This window comes from Benincasa hispida, chromosome 1 (assembly GCF_027475165.1).
Source record: "Benincasa hispida cultivar pf3 chromosome 1, pf3_genome.v1.1, whole genome shotgun sequence".
Classification (NCBI taxonomy): domain Eukaryota; kingdom Viridiplantae; phylum Streptophyta; class Magnoliopsida; order Cucurbitales; family Cucurbitaceae; genus Benincasa; species Benincasa hispida.
Genome location: NC_143478.1, coordinates 72,488,419 through 72,506,182, shown reverse-complemented (window position 1 = coordinate 72,506,182; position 17,764 = coordinate 72,488,419). Strand labels below are relative to the sequence as shown.

The 17,764-nt window shown below is 33.7% G+C and overlaps 1 long non-coding RNA gene across 1 annotated transcript; it reads left to right on the top strand.

Annotated features, from left to right (window-relative positions):
• The first annotated feature begins 4,372 nt into the window (after positions 1-4,372).
• Positions 4,373-6,907, top strand: LOC150038702 (uncharacterized). The gene is made up of 2 exons (XR_016524740.1): positions 4,373-4,615; positions 5,885-6,907. It is a non-coding gene; the product is annotated as an uncharacterized LOC150038702 (long non-coding RNA).
• The last annotated feature ends 10,857 nt before the right edge of the window (positions 6,908-17,764 follow it).

The window sequence follows — 17,764 nt, the reverse complement described above, 5'->3', positions numbered from 1 at the left end:
TGACTCGTTTGCCCGACTCTTTGAACCGTGTCATAGCAAATTAGCCAATATGTTTCGAATATTATCACATTAATTGAAATATTTTAATGTTGAAAATTGAATAAAACTAAAATTTAAAGTTCACATTATTGAGGTTTGAAAAGTAAATTTAGATTTTCCTTTTTATTATCTTAGGATAAAGGTAATAAATGTAAAAGTGAGTTTTTTTTTATAAATGTAAAAGTGACTTTTTCTTTGAAAAAAAAAAATCCAAAAATATAATTTTTTGGAAAAATTCTTCAAATCATTTTTTAATTCTTTTTTTTTTAAAGTAATTTCAAAAAATATTTTCCAATTACGCTTTAAAATAAAAAGAGTATTTATTAAATTATGATCTTATTTCCTAGAGAAATGTCTAATGAGCTTTGAACTTTTAATTATGTTTGGTTTTTGAATTTTTAAAGAAGTGTATAATAATTTCTTGATACAATTACAATTACAAATTAGTGATAATAATGATATATTATGTTGATGGCAAAATCTGGCAAAGAGTCAAAATAATTTTTTTTTTTTGAGGAAGATTAACTTACCTTTCGTGGTGTCATGATATTCTTTTATAGAGGAATGAACCCTAAAGCATGTGTTTGAGCCTGGGATTAGGCGGGAGGTTTAAGTAACCTGAATTTAAGAAAACTGTGTTTGGAGTGCAGGTTTTGGAAGTCCGAGTTTAAGAAGTTTGTGTTTAGAATGCAGTAGTCTAGGAATGAAGTGCAGATTTATAAATATTTAGTTTGAGAAATATTTTATTGTATTTAATTACTGGTTAGATTTTAGATTAGTTTAAATTTTTCATCTTAATTATTTCAATAAAGTTAAGTTTAAAATAAACTAAAAAATTTAGAAAAATATTTTTTAAAAAAAACTTTGAAATAGAGAGATTTTGACTAAATTTGTAATTTTATTTAATTTATTGTTTTAATAATTTGATATTTTTATCTTACTAGATTTTGAAATAAAATTTCACAGACTTTTGTAACTTGAACTAATTTGAAAATGTTCAATTTTTTTTTTTTACCATATTACGCTAACTTAAAATTGAAATAAACTAGTATTTTAATATTAGATTCAATGAATGAAACTATATTTTTTTTTATCTTATCAAATTACATTTGAGGAATAAAAAATCATAAATTTTGAGTTTTAGTTTTTATTTGGTCGTTAAGTTGTTTTAAGCATTTTTAATCTTTACGTTTAGAAAATGATTCTAAGTCTTCGAGCTAGTTAAATTGACAAACAAAAAAATTGAAATGTTATTAAAAATTCATACTATACAATTGCAGTCTATTGACATGTTTGGAATGACTTAAAAAAAAATATCTTTCAAAAATTCATTTTTAATTAAACACTTTTGATAAAAACTCATTAAAATAAAAAAAAAAAACATACATGTATTGTAATTCTTTCTTAAAAGTGTTTTTATATACAAATTTGTCTAGTTTGTTATAGACTAAAAGTATTTTTTATTAATGTTTTTCAAGGTTGGTTGGTGGGGGTCGTCAAAGGTGGCCGTCGGAGGGTGGCCAATGGAGTTGGTGGCCACAATTTTGCCAGTGTGGGGGAAGGGAGGTTGCCAGAGGTTGGTTTATGGTGGTTGGAGTTGGCTAGTGGTTACTGGAGGTTAGCCGACGACGATTACCAAGGTGGCACCCAAAGTTGGCTGGTGGCGATCGCCAAGGTGGTAGCTGGAGTTCGGCCGATGATAGTCGTAGGAGGTGGCAACTGGAGGCTGGTGGCCGTTGTCAAAGGTAGTGGATGGAGTTGGTCGACGGCGGTCGCCGAAGTTGGTCGACGTCGTTCGATAGAGGTGGCTGTCGGAACTGGCCGATAGCGATCGTCAAAGGGAGGTGACCAGAGTTAGCCACGATGGTCACCGAAAGTGGTGTTTAGAGGTTGGTCGATGTATTTCTTATATTAAATTTTGTTTTAAAAAAAGGAGGGGTAACCCATGTGTTTGAAGTAAACAATATTCAAACCATGGAAAAAAGAGGTAGGAAGCCAAGATTTCCTAAATCCATACCCTAAACAAGGGTTAGGTTTAGGATGCCTAATCCATCCAATCCCAACCCTTGAAACAAATACCCCTAAAATTTCTCTTGACCCATTCTAATCATACTCAAAGCGGTTGGTTCGGGCTCCATTATGTGAAATAAATTTGTGGCCTCGGGAACTGGGTATTTCCATTGCGGAGGAATTGACCTCCAAGGCCGAGGTGGACATATTGGGCCTCTCAACCCAATTTTCTCTCTTTCTTGTGTGCTTTTCTCTTGACCAATTTCCTGCACTCTTTGGATCTTCATGTGATTGGTGTATTCCAAGTTTATCCCTAGCATTCTATACGTTTTAGATCTGTAACTCTCGATCTAAAATGATCCATAATATATTAGATATAAAATTAAATTAAATTTATTATTCGATAAGCATGTGAATTTAAAAAACAAAGAACCTATTTGACACAAAATTAAAACGTTAAGAATATGTTAGAAATAAAATTTAAAGTTTAAAAATATATTAAACACTTTTAAAAGTTCATAAAACAAATAAATACAAATTTAAAAGATTAGGGAGTGTTATATACCTTTTAAAGTCCAAAGACCAAATAAACAAAAACTAAAAATATAGGATCTAAACTCTCAATTTAAGCCAAAGTATTTCAAAGTTTAAGGGAGGTTTCACATTCTCTTGTTTCATTAAATCATTTATTGACCAAAAAACTTAAATTGGTGGGTGAAGGTAAATTTAATATTATATCATATGCTTAATTTCAATTCATGTAGCCTAATTTTTTGCTTGCTATAATAGTAGTATTTAAGAACAAAGTACATCTTAAGTCACCAATTGATTCAAAAGTTTAAGCTCCCGAGTGAAGGTAAATTTAACATCATATGATCTAACTATTCGTACGATGTTTCTGGAGAAACTTGTTTCGTGGTGTTGATTTGTGTTGAAACGTGATTGGATCTCTAGTACTTGATCCTTTGATTCTTTCTCAATTGAATGCATACACTTGATTTGAGGAAGCGGAGCGTGCGATGTTCTTGGAGTTGAAGTCTCAGAAGAATGCTTATATCTCCAAAGGACTTCAGTTTTCAAGTATGGTTAGTTTGAAGAGTTAACGAGTCTTCTGATTATTGGTAGAATTCTCTCCAGGCCATCTAGAGTGTAAAATTTCTGACTACATCAAATGAAGAGAATGAAGAGTTCTCTGGGAGGACTCATGGGCTTCGGCTTTGTTGGTCCATAAACTTGGTCCTTGGGTCCAATTAATTTCATTTGGGCCAATGTTGACATTTAGGCACAATTAAACTTATTTTTGGGTTCAATTGGACTTTAACCCAAATAAAATTGAACCAAATTAATTTCTTTCAATCTAGCAGTCGTGATAAAAACGCATCATAGCGATTAGCCAATTTATGTCTCCAATCTCAATTTGGGACACATGCCAACTTTTAATTAGTATCAAACTAGAGATTTGTAATTTCATCATTAATTTGGTAAATGACGTGACAATTTGTGATTTGTCCAAATTTTTTCTCCATTTTTTTCGAGATTTATGCAATGTATGAGTGACTGAATCTCGAAAAAGATAAAGTTGAATTCAAAATACAAGTAATATATTCTTGATTTTTGCTCTATTTGACATGTCAATTTAATCAAACTATGAATGTGGTACATAGACTTGACTTGAATTTTGTGTGTTTGACACCTAATTTTTTTTATGCCAACTTATCAAAACGCGAATTTAAGTTTAGTTTTGATTTGATTTTCTTGGCATAAACTTTGGTTTGAATTTGAGAAAAATTTATGCTCCACTTAATTCAAAATTTAATTTGGAGTAAAATTTGGACTTCTATCCAAAGTGTTTGGCTTGAACTTGGAATGAAGATGGAGATGAAATTTGAATTTCACTCAATTTTATGGGACAAAATTTTGGATTATGTTCCCTATTTAAATTTGAGATAAATTGAAGGTATTATCTCCAATTTAATTTGACTTGAGTATAAAAATTTAAACTTGAATGATTTGAATTTGAGATAAAATTTGGAATATAACCGAATTTGATATGAATTTGAGGTTTTATCCACAATATAATTTGATTTGAGGACAAAAATGGAAGATTTGAAGACAAAATTGGATGATTTGAATTGGTATAAAATCTAAAATATCGTCAAATTTTAATTTGGAATGAATTTAGGATTTTATCTACAATCTAGTTTGGCTTGAGATAAAAAAATCCATAAATTGAATTTGAGATAATATGCCCAAATCCAATTTGAAGGAAAAGATTTAACTCTAACTAAAATTTAAACAAGATTTCTCTGTAATCTAATTCAAATCCAAATTGATTTAAGATATTTCTTTCAATCCAAGATCACAAATTTGTCTATAAATTGGCCAATTATGCTTAATTTTTTTTTTTTTTTTTTTTTTTTGCAACGAGCTAGATGACTCTGGATTTGCATTGAATCCTCCTTTCCTCATCCTTTAAATCGTGTTATATTTTGTCAATTGCAGCTACTGAAGCTTCAAGACTCGTGCTTGCTTGGTTTAGGGAATTTGTACTCACTGAATTGCCAAGGTAAGTCAACTTAATCCTTCTTTTTTTTTTGGGGCAAATTCTCAGCACCATCCCTGTTCTTCTCCACTCTCTTCTCAATTTAGTTTGCTTCCTCTCCTTCATCCACTTTTCTTTTATTTTCTATTTCCTTCTTTTGGTTTCTTTTTCCTCTTTTTCTTTTCTTGTCCACTTTTGGATTTTTTCTTTATGCTCATCTTTTTTTTTTCCCTTTTTCCTTCCTTTACTGCCATGATCAAGATACCTGCATTAATCTAAGCGTCGTTGTTGAGTATGGCCGAAATCGATTTCTTCTTTTCCTTCTTTTAGCTTTTTTTATTTCTTTTGTCTTTCCTTTACACGTTTTTTTCTTCTTTTCTTTTTTATTTGAGATTTTGTTTATTATTTCTTTTACTAACTTGCCCCATTTTTTAATGCCTTCATTTGAAGGAGTAACATTTTTTTATCTTATCGACTTCTGCATATCTTTGTAATAGGTAGATTTTTTTTCATAAATGTCTTGACCACCACAGAAAGGTCTAAACAACTCTATTATGTCCTTCCTTATCCTTATTATCATGGTTTGGTTCACATAGAGATGACCCAGAAAGGTCTAAACAACCTTATTATGTTGATTGGTTTGGTTCACATAGGATGACTCTAAAAAGGTCCAAACATTATCTCACCCCTTGATCCTTATCATCATGGTTTGGTTCACATAGGGATGACCCTAGAAAGGTCTAAACATCCCTATTATGTCATCATTGTTACCATGGTTTGGATGACCCATGAAGGTCTAAACAATCCTATTATGTCACTCCTTGATCCTTGCTACCATGGTTTGGTTCACATAGGGATGACTCATAAAGGTCTAAATAATCCTATTATGTCAATCCTTGATCCTTGTTACTGTGGTTTGGTTCATATAAGGATGACCTAGAAAGATCTAAATAACCATATTATGTCACTCCTTGATCCTTGTTACTATGGTTTGGTTCACTAGGGATGACCCTAGAAAGTCTAGACAACCCTATTATGTCATTCCTTAATCCTTGTTACCATGGTTTGGTTCACATAGGGATGAGCCCAAAAAGGTCTAAACAACTCTATTATGCCACTCTTTGATCCTTATCATCACGACTTGGTTCATGTACATAGGGATGACCCTAGGTCTAAATAACCTTATTATGCCACTTCTTGATCCTTGTTATCATGGTTCACATAGAAATGACCTCAGAAAGGTCTAAACAACCTTATTATGTCACTCTTTGATCCTCATCATCATGGTTTAAGGATGGTAGAAGCGAAGAAATCACCAAAGCTTAAAATGAGGCGACAATGAAGTTACCAACAAATCTTGAAAACAAGAACCAAGCTTGAAAGTAAGGTGGTGACCAAAGTCATTGACCCCAAGCTTTGAAGAAGAGACAACGACAAAAATATCGACACCAAGCTCTAAAGGTGAAGTGAATACGTCGTTGAGCTTTGAAGATAAAGCAGAGACGTCATTGATTTTGAAATGAGAGATGAAGTGAGCCACGCCAGAATGGCCTCTGAACTTGAAGATGGAGGAGCATCGAATTGACGAAGCCCCTAAACTTAAAGATGGAGGAGTATCGACGAAGCCCCTAAGCTTGAAGATGGAGGAGTATCGACGAAGCCCCTAAGCTTGAAGATGGAGGAGTATCGACGAAGCCCCTAAGCTTGAAGATGGAGGAGCATCGACGAAGCCCCTAAACTTGAAGATGGAGGAGCATCAACGAAGCCCCTAAACTTGAAGAGGAGGAAAACGACTTTCGATCTTGAACTTTGAAGATGAAATGTTGCCTCAGGTGAATGAAGCTCCAATGTTGAAGATGAAGTGTCAAAATTTAGTATGGTGATGCCTTGAACTTGAAGCAAGCAACACCCAACACTTAAAAAACTTCTTATGTAAGAGAGCAAAGAGAAGATTGAACAAATATTTCAGCAAAGACCTTTTTGGCATGCATCCAAATTGTATAGTCTTCTACAAAGTAACGTGTGCCTTCAATTTACTATATCACCTTCCTACTAGGGATGAACATCTTCAATTTATTGCTTTGCCCCCAATAGAGATGAAAGTCTTCAATTTAGAGTTCATTCTTCAATGAGAATGAACAATGTCAATTTTGTAATGTCACAATTAAGGGGTTGTGGCACCTTTATTTATTATTATTATTATTATTATTGGATAATATGTTATGGATTGAACTTAAATTTTTTTAAGTTGCCTATGTACCCTTAAAGAAAGAGATCAAATCATAATGTAGTTCAATTGAGTTTTTTTTTTTTTTTTCTTACTGGACTGAACTTGAATTTTCTTCAATCTGCCTACATACCCTTTATAATGAACATGGATCAAATCATAATGTAGTTCAAAAGTTTTTTTTACTAGATTGAACTTAAAGTTTCCTTCAAGCTGCCTAGGTACCTGTTAAGTTTTATGCCCTAAAACTCTATAGTAAATGTTATCAACTGACCGTCATCACTAAAGAGTTATCCATGTTAATTCAATAAATGTTATTGATTGTGTTGTATTTTTTTTTTTTTTGTCTTAATAACCCAATAACTAACATCTAGGGTTGTCTTATGAGTCTTGAATTGTATGTGGAGACATATAAGGATCAATGTTCAAGAAACAACCTAAAGGTCTATAGTATAGGGATAAGATTCGATACCTTATCCTGCTTATACTGTGGATATGATCCACTTTGTATTTATTACAAACGAAATGCTCCAATGTGTTCGTGTAGGTGACATGCAAGTGAAGTATCCTATGCAATGAGTTTGCATAAGACCGAACCACGAAATAGTAACCACTAGATGTAACGTCATTGACTAGTTTGGTTCCTATTTTAATTGGATAACCTAGGCAACTTAGTCTTAGTCTTGAGTGTATTTTGAACTCCTATTCACGAGGGATTGTCTTTTAATTTGTATGGGTGAGAGTGGTCAAACATAATAATACAAGATAAAATTCACTCCTTCCCGACTTCAGGTAACTAGGAGTGTTCCTTTAAATGGTGTCTTTAGAACTTGAACAAAGGGCTTTACCCTCTATTGGCCCGAGAGGGGTTTCTGTTTATTGGTTGGTTCATAAACAAGTTGTTCATTAGAGGAGCATCTATACTTAAGGATATAGAGGTAATCCAATGGTAAAACAATAATTTGACCTAGTTGGTGTATGGACACTCGTGAAGGACTAACTTGCTATTATTGGCTATATTCGTGGACATAGAAATATATCTACTGTATGAAGAGTGCAACTATCGATTTTTAATGGAGTGTCCAATAGTTAATGAATATTGATTAATTTAATTAAAGAGTTTAATTAATTAATCTCATATTATTGGAGCTTCTAATTTGTATATCCATAAGGTCCCATTGTTAGCTCACTAAAGGAAAAGAGGAATAATTTGAATTGTTTAAATCAATGGATGGAATAACATATTAATGAGATTAATATGAAATGTTTAATTATAGACCTGATCTATAATTAAGAGAGAAATATTTTAATATGATTCAAGTATTAAATTCTTATGAATTTGATTCATTAAGAATTAATTAATTAATTTTGAGAGGTGGAAGAAAATAAGTATATAGTGTTTATTAATTAATTAAATGTATATATCAAATTGGATTTAATATGGTATTTAATTAATGGACTATTTAATTAAATAAAGGTTATTTAATTAAATTACCCCAAATAGAAAATCTGGAAAGCTATGGAGAAGATCTCCATATAAATTTGTTATTTTACCCAAATTAGGGTAAGGGAATTAGAGATGTCCAATTTTCCCTAGGCCCCGTCCCATTCCCCGATTAGGCGGGGAATGGGGGAGGGAGTGGAGGAAAAAATTTCCCGTGAGCTAAACGGGGACGGAGATGGGGAATGCATTCCCTATCCCCGCCCCCGCCCCTAGCCTATTTCTCGTTCCCGCCTCAATAGTATAGTTATCTAATGTTATGTTATTATTATTATTATATAAATATTACATTTAAATTTCAAATTTGATTATTTATTGGAAAACATAATGAATATGTTTAAATTTAGATTATATATGTGAATAATTTGATTTATATTTATTTCTTTTTCCTAAAAAATATTAATTAGTTTTTTTAGGCCAAAATTTGAGTAATTTATCTTTAAATTCAAATTGTCATATCAAACTAATCATAATAAACAATTTAGTGATAAAATTAATTATTTAATTAAAATTTGCTCACATTAATGATTTAAATTAATTGGCTGTTTACAAAAAAATGTAATGGAAAAAAATTCCCTGTGGAGAACTCGATCCTCATGAATACCCTGTGGGGAATCCCTGCTCGGATCCCCGTGGAGAATTTCACGGGGATGGGGAATGAAATGGGGAGCGGGGACAAGGATGGGGAATGGCATCCCCGACCCGCCCTGCCTCGTAGACATCTCTAAAGGGAATTCATTTGGTAAAATAAAATTCTAGCCTCCAAATTAATCTATTCTCAAAATTTCTCTTATCCATATTCTCTATTCTTCTTCCTTATTCAAGGTGTAGAGATCACTCTTCTACCCTTGGATTCTTAAGAGAATAACGAGGTCTCACATACGGTAGTGTCCATTGTATGTTGGAGAATCGTTCCGGAGAAGACGACGAGGAAATCACAAAAGAGTTAGGGAATGAACGAAGGTATGTGATACTCTTCTTTTCCTTTTTACTCTTCAATTAGCATGCTGGTTTATTGCATGTTTATCTCTTGTTTGGTTCTGTTTTCTATGCTAGCTTTGTTTCATTCAAACCGAAAAATTGAAATGCAAGACGTTCACATGCTTCCACTCAAGATTCGATCCTAACAATTGGTATAAAAGCCAATTTCTTGCATCCTTGTTCTTCGTATTTTTTAGACAAATCAGTTTAGAGGTGGGGTTTTAAATCTGCATTTTGAATGAAGGTTTGCAAGATTGGATGTTTCAATTTTGGTACTTAGATTACCTTTTAACTTGATTAAAATGCAAGGGCCCGTTGTACTTTTGGGCATTTTAATTCTTGCTTCGAGTTTGTAAGTCCGTGTCAATCGATAAAGCAACGGTTATTAAAGAATTGGGAGAAACAGAGGTGTTCGGGGAAAGTTCAGAGTAGAAAACGTGTAAAATAGAGGCATTCTTCCTTTTAGCATCACAACGCTAAAAGGCACGACGGAACACAAGGAAGTCGTAGTGTCGCGACGTTGCCCCTAGCGTTGTGACGCTATAAACTTTGACAGAATCGTGGCGGCGCACGCATGAGGAGGCTGCTGCTAAAGTGTTTTTTTTGTTTACATAATTCCTTATGTAATCAATTAGTATTAATTAATTAAATTGATATAATAGTTATATTAATTAATTTTGCATTAGGGTGCCAAAATTGGTTCCATTTTTTGCTGTTTAAATTAGTTTAATTATGTATTGGATGTATGTTTAGATTAATGTTTGAATACATATTACATATTGTACGTCATATAGATTCAAAAAGTCTCACCTTAGGATATATATATATATATATATATATATGCATTACAATTATATATAAGGGTTATATTTTATGGATGCATGATTAAATTTGCATGCTCATGCATCATAATATAAGCAATGTTATAACGATGTATGATCACATTAAGCATGTTCATGCATCATGCTATGTTTTAATTGTTATAATGAATGGTGGAACGATGTACGTGAATGCTTGATTTTCATGTATGATTAATATAAGTGTTATATTTATCAAATGAAAATGGGATTTGCATTGAGCATACCATTATTTAGATAAATATAATTGTTGTATTTAATCAATATCATTGGATGCAGATTTATAGGTTTTAATAAAGCATTAAAATATAAGTGTTATGTTTTTAATCAGATAGATTAGGTCCGAATTAATTTTAAATGGTTTAAAATTAATTCACCTAGACTTATGTTAGATGTTTTTCTAATGAGATTAGAAACAGGTTAATCTTTAATTTATTTTAATAGAATTAAAATGAATTCCATTAAAAGATTAAACTTATAAAATAATTGTCCATGAGAGACCTTTGTCTTAGGAATGTTTTGTCTAGGCGGGGTATTTAAGCTGGCGAAAATGGAATATCTCTACCTGGGAACCGACCTGAAAGATGAATTGGGCAAATATTTTATAAGCATGCAATAAAGGATTTATTTTATTCAAGAAATAAATGAAATCAAGTATTGTTGAATCATTTAATATAGGTGTTAAATTGAGCAATATAAAAGGACTTAGATAAACTCATAAACCATTTTTCTACTAAGTATAATAAAACCCTAAAAATATTAGAATACTTTAGTAAGAGGAAATTGGTTTATGTGATACATCAAATTTCAGCTCTCATGTCCCTAAGAGTTCACACTGTGAGATCTATGCTTGGCTTCGTGTTGCCTTGGACATGGCCTCCCTTCGGAAAGTGTTTGCATGACTCAATAGCAAGATGAATGGGGAAGTGTTCATAGTAAGTGGGAGAGGAACGAGTGGAGAAGTATTCATGGTAAGTGGGAGAGGAACGCATGTCAATGTATTCTACAATCTCCTCCATTAGGTTACATTCTTATAATCTACCTGCGTGTCGTCCTGGAGCGACCATCCCTTCGGAGGGCCTGATTATGGGAGTCAGAACAACACAGACTCCAACAATGGATAAGGTTTCATTGTCTTTCCTTTTAGTAGTCTGTTGAAGCGTAACTCTGGGATCTGAAAATGAGAAGATCACACTTACAGGATGAATAAGCTAGTTAATGAATCCTTGATCAAAACAACAGTAGCTAAAAACTATATGACTAAGAGTTATTATGGTATTAATGATTGGCTGGGATTGTCTCAATTTAGAAGAGGAGAAGCTAATCATTCGGTGGCTGTTGCTCTAAACCTCTAAAGTATCGTTGCAGAAACAAAATCAATAGTTAAATTAGGGTTATATGATTACATGTGTTTTTACTAAATTGATTGGATAATTAATTAATAGGTTAAGACAAATATAATTAATATGGTCAATTGTTTGTTATTCATTTCAACATGTCTTCCATAATCATTTCCTTACTTAAAAATGAAAAATTAATCGGTGAAAACTATGCGACGTGAAAATTTAACCTAAATACGATTCTGGTTATTTATGATCCACATCTCATCTTGACAAAGGAATGTCCTCCAGTCCCCGCTCGCTATGCATCCCAAGCGTTGAAGGATGCTTATGACCATTGAACGAAGGCCAATGATAAGGCCCGAGTCTACATTTTATCAAATCTGTCTGACATTCTTACCAAGAAGCATGAGGCCATGATGTCTGCATGTCAGATCATGGAGTCCCTCCAGGAGATGTTTGGACAACTGTCCATTCAGATCTGACACGAGGCTCTCAAGTACATTTACAATGCATGCATGAAGAAAGACAGTCAGTGAGAGAACATGTTCTCGACCTGATGGTTCAGTTCAATGTTGTCGAAATAAACGGTGCAGTCATCGATGAGCAAAGTCAGGTGTGCTTTATTTTGGAATCTCTTCCGAAGAGTTTCCTTCAATTCCACAACAATATGGTTATGAACAAAATACAGTATACCATCACTACCCTTCTTAATGAGTTACAAACTTATGAGTCTCTTATGAATGGTAAAGGACTAGGAGGAGGAGAAACAAATGTTGCCCATTCCAAAAAGTTCCATAAAAGTTCATCCTCAAGAACTAATTCTACTCAATCATCTTCAAGAAGATCTAGAAAAAGAAAGAAGGGAAGGGGAAGGCTCCCACTGCTGGGAAGAGCAAGGGCAAGGGCAAGGCAGACAAGGGCAAATGCTTCCACTGCAATGTGAATGGTCACTGGAAATGTAATTGCCCCAAGTACTTTGCTGAGAAGAAGAAAGAGAAGGAAGGTAAATATGATTTACTAGTCCTAGAAACTTGTTTAGTGAAATATGACCATAATGCTTGGATACTTGATTCGAGAGCCACTAATCACGTTTGTTATTCTTTATAAGGAATTAGTTCCTTCCAACAGTTCGAGGAGGGTGAAATTGTTGGGAATGTCCTAGAACTCGCAGTTCGTGTTAAACATTCTATTTATTAATAAAATATTATTGAGTAACTTATTCACTAAAGTTGTTGATTTTGCATTCTATTATGAAAATCCAATAAACATATCCATGGCTATAGTGTGAATACTTTAACTTTATACGGTGACAGAAATAGGATCAAGTTAATAGTATATAGCCTAAATGGTCTGATAAGTATATAGATGAAATTAGGTATCTCATCTTGGTAACACTATTGAATGCAACCCATTTAGTAGGTAATACAAATGATGTGATCCATAGATAATTCATGTAGAGACATGTGAGTGGGGGCATCCTATGCTATGAGTTTGCATATACACTAGACCACAAAATAGTCACTTTTCTTTATAACGACCGTTTACCGTTAAAACTGACTTTTTCATTTTAAGTAACCTAGGTTAACTCGATCTTAATCTTGAGCTAGCTATGAACTCCTGTTTGTTCGGGATTATCCATTGATCTGCATGGGTGAGAGTAGTCCAACAGTACTGCTCAAAGGCCTTCCATTTTGGAGATAAAATCGGATGAATAGTTGGGGATATAGCCTTGTAAGATAGAACAATAGGGGGCCTGCCTTCTCATGATAGAGAAAGGACTTGATTCATAAGTATTATGAATCAAATTGTTCATTAGAGGGTCAGTGGGAACTTAAGAAAAAGGATGTATTCACAAGGGTAAAACGGTGAACTTGACCCAACTGTGATTACGAACAACCTGTGAAGGATCGACTTACTGATCATGGTTATATTGAGTGAACATAATATATCTACAGTGAGGGGAGTTCAACTACGGGCTTTAATGGAGGGACCCATTAGTTAAAGAATGAGGGTTCATTCGGTATAATGAGTTTAGCCAATTAATCTCGAATCGTTGGAGCCCATGATTTATAGGTCTGCGAGGTCCCCCTACTATCTCGTAAATGGATTAACTTCAGAGTAGCATGATAAGTTAATTTGAAACGTTCAAATTAGAATTAAACGGAATAGAAGAATGTATATTTAAATGTGATTTAAATTATGAAGGTGTTTTTGTGTAAAATTAATTTAATATTTGATATTAAATTAATTAGAATTAATTGATTTATTTAAATTATTATTTATTAATTTTATTAGAAAACTAGTTTATGAAATTAATTTTACAAAATTAATAATATTTTTAATATTTGAAATCAAATTGATTTTTAGAAATCATTTGCTTTTGGAAAAATGACACAAAATGGAAATTTGGTTTTTTCCATTAAGCCTTCAACTAGCTCACAACAAACCTACTTCATATGACTTCAATAACTCCAAGCATGATTGCATCTCATGCAACTATCTTTTTTGCACGAGAGACCTGCAATAAATATAGAAGATTGGAGTAAAATTGAGACATGCATTCAAAGAGTTTTTACAGAAAAATTCGGACTTAAGAAATTGTTCTTCAAGTGGGTTGTAGTAGTAAGCTCCTCTCCAAGTTTCCTTTCATTCAAGCTGTTCTTGAGTCCCACAACTCATTCTAAAGCTCCAAGAGGATAGTGGGGAAGATTTTGAGTTAGTTCACAGCAAGTTTCGGAGAAGATAACACTTGAGAATCAAAATTTTGAAGAGTTCTACAAAGGTATAGCATCAAACCCTCTTATGATTGATGAACATGCTTTAGTTACTGCCAAATTAATGAATTAGAGTGCTTTTAATCCTTGTTGCTTTCACTGCGTGCTGATATACTCTTACAATTGGTTTCAGAGCATCATTTAATCAATCAATTTGGTTTAATTTTGGTGTGGTGGATGTTTTTCATGAGTTATATGAACATGGTGCACTGATATGATTTTCTGAGTTTTGGCATTTATTTTTCTCTAATTTCTTGATTAAATTTGTAATTGGCTCTTGATTCATAAGCTTATATGTGTTTTCAAGAGCCTGTAATTTATTTAGAATCATTAGAGTTGAAATTGAGATGTAATTGAAGAAACAAGTGAAGAAGGTCGAGCTGTAGATTCCAGTTTTTCAGCTTCTGCTCGAATATCGTCATTGAGGTATAAATGCTAAATGATCATGTAGCAATAGGCGCTATACGATATCATTACACAATCGTGTAGCTTTGTGCGGGTGCTGAATGACGAGAAAAGGCACTAGACGATGACGATGCATGATAATTGGCAGACGCTAAGCAATCGTGTAGCTTTGTCCGGCACCATACGATAGCACTAAACGATCGTGTAGCTCTGCCTGGTGCTATACAATAGCATTACACGATCGTGTAGCTTTGTCCGACGCTATGAGATAGCACTACACGATCGTGTAGCATTGTCCGATGCTAGACGATGACCATATACGATAGTTAGAAGACGCAAGGCGATCGTGTAGCATTGTCTGGCACTAAATGATGGTGCTTCACGATCAGGCAGATGCTAGACAATAGACATCAGTGCTACATGATGAGCCTTAGCGAGATTTTGAGCATAGAGCGAGAGCAGCCGGTTCGATCAGTTTTCTTGAGCTTCTGTCCGGTTCAGCCTCAAAAGATTTTTGGCTGGTCCGGTTCAGACTTTTTCGGTCCGATTCAAGTTGTTTGGGTTCGGTTTGGAGCGGTTTTGAAGTTGTTTTGTAATAATTAGGCTTTTGTTTGCTTGTGTATGCTAAAACTAAAACCATACCAGTTTGTGTTTAATTGTTTGTGTTGGGATTGGTATCCTAATTCTCCCGGGTCTCGTTGTTTGTAATTATACACATTGTTTTATGAATAAAATAATTGTTATTTCGTTCTAGCATTTACTCATATCCAATAAACAAAGCTCCATGTTTATCTTATGTAAACTTAAGCATGTATATGAGATATACAAGTGGATCATGCCTTAAGTGATAACCTAAATAGGTTTGTAGTATAAGGATTAAGGTGGGATACCTGATCCTGGTGATACTATAGATACGGCCCGCTTTATAGAGGTTTGCAAGTGTTGTAAACTAGATCCTAACCATTCATGTGGAGGCATGCGAGCAGAGGTGTCTTATACAAAGAGTTTGTATAAGACCAGACCACGAGATGACTAGACTCTATATATAACGTCATTGATACTAGAGACTTACATCTCACCTAAGCAACCATAGGTGACACGACCTCAATCTTGAGTGTTTTGGGAACTCCTGCCTTTGAAGGCAGTCCTTTGATTAGTATGGGTGAGAGTGGCCAAATTCTAACTCAACATGCCTATCTTTTTGGGGACTTGTCTGATTTGGGAGCTGGGAACTCAATACACAAGATGGAATTCACTCCTTCCCCGAAGCAAGGGTAAGTAGATAGATTGCTCCCTTAAGGGCTGATTCCGGGGCTTGAACTAGTGGCCATAACTTCTCTTTGGAAGAGAAGACCCAGTCATAGGACTATGACTTGTGTTCATTAGAGGGATTAGTGGTACTTAAGGAGTTAGATGTAACTACAACATAACGGTTATTAGCCGAGTTGTACTTACGAGCGATCTGTGAAGAGTTGTCGCACTATTGATTGGTTAAGATGGATACATAATATATCTGTGGTAAGGAGAGTTCAGCTGTCGGTCTTTAGTGGAGTGCCTGGTAGTTAACGGATGGTGGATCCTATGACTAAAGAGTTTAGTTAGTTATTCACGTACAGTTGAAGCTTCAAGCTACAGGTCCATAAGGTCTCCTTGGTTGCTTAATGGATTCAAGCTGAGGATCAGTTCTTGGGTTGATTTGAAATGTTCAAATTGACAAGAGGTAATTTGATTATATATGATATGATCGATATGGTGTATGAGATACATCAAGTGGAGGATTAATGTAAATGAGATTTACATTAAATGACATGGAATAGAAAAAAAGCTATGGTTTGTATGTTTCATGAGATGAAATATTAAAACTATAGGTTATAAATATATTATGGTAAGTTAGTTATCATTTATATTTATAATAATATTAATTATTGTATAATTATCTCTTTTTCTCTAATAACCAATTGAGTGGGAGGTTATTTGTGGTTTCATGGTAACCATGAGATAAAAGGAAAAATATTTTCCTAATTTTAGTAAGATTTGTAAAATTATTAATTTGAGATTTCCTATCTTGGAAAGTACTCACGGGTAGTTGTCAAGTAAATCAGATTTACTAAACGTCAGCTCGGAGTTAGCTAAATGATCGTGGAGTGTTCTTACACGATAGACACTCAGAATACCAAGGTAATCTTCTTGGTGGTGTCATATTCAACTCAACAAAGTTGAGGTTCTGTGGAGGCCGTTCGTGGTGTTTGGGGTGTTCGTGACCCTGGCGATCGCTTTGTTTGAGTGCGCTGTATTCGTGTAATGTAGCAGTCATGTTGGACGAACATTCGTGTGTTGCTGTGGTGCTGTGATCGAGCATTTGTGATCAAGGAACTTGAAGATGAGTCTACAAAGGTTTGTTGATTCTTTTCCTTGATCAATAATAAAGCATACTGTAATTTCTGTTTTATGCATAACCGTATGTTTTCGTTTGTGATTGTAATTGTAATGTTCATATACGATTGAAATTTGGAAAGATCATTCCGCTGCTTATGGAAATCCTCGTGTCCGATTTCCTTCAGTTTATGCATGTGATGTATGTAAAAATTAAATAAATCTTGTATATGCATATAGTATGCTATGTAGATTTAAAACCCCACCATAGGAAGCATGTTATATGCATTGAAAGTATGTTATAAAATGTTATAATATATAGTATGCATGTTAGGGTTTCTTTTATTTAATATAACTGTTATATTAGATATTGAATGCCTTTGTTGTATGTTGTGGATGTTTAGCATGTCTAAAATTTTGTAAGTTGTTATAAAAATGGGTTAAACATTTAAAATCCATAACGAAGAACAGTTTCATGCTCACTTAGATTAACAACTACTTTTAACCGTTAAAATAGATTGTTACCTTATAAAATTTGGTTACAAACTCAAATCGGTTCATAAACCTATCTAAGGCTGAGGGTACTTAAGTTGACGGTTTACGGAACACCTCCTACCTGGGGATTATGACTGAAAGATTGAGCATTGTTAACTGATTTTATGAGATTGAGTGAGCAGTGTGAGGTTTAAAACTGGTTTAAATACTTAGACAC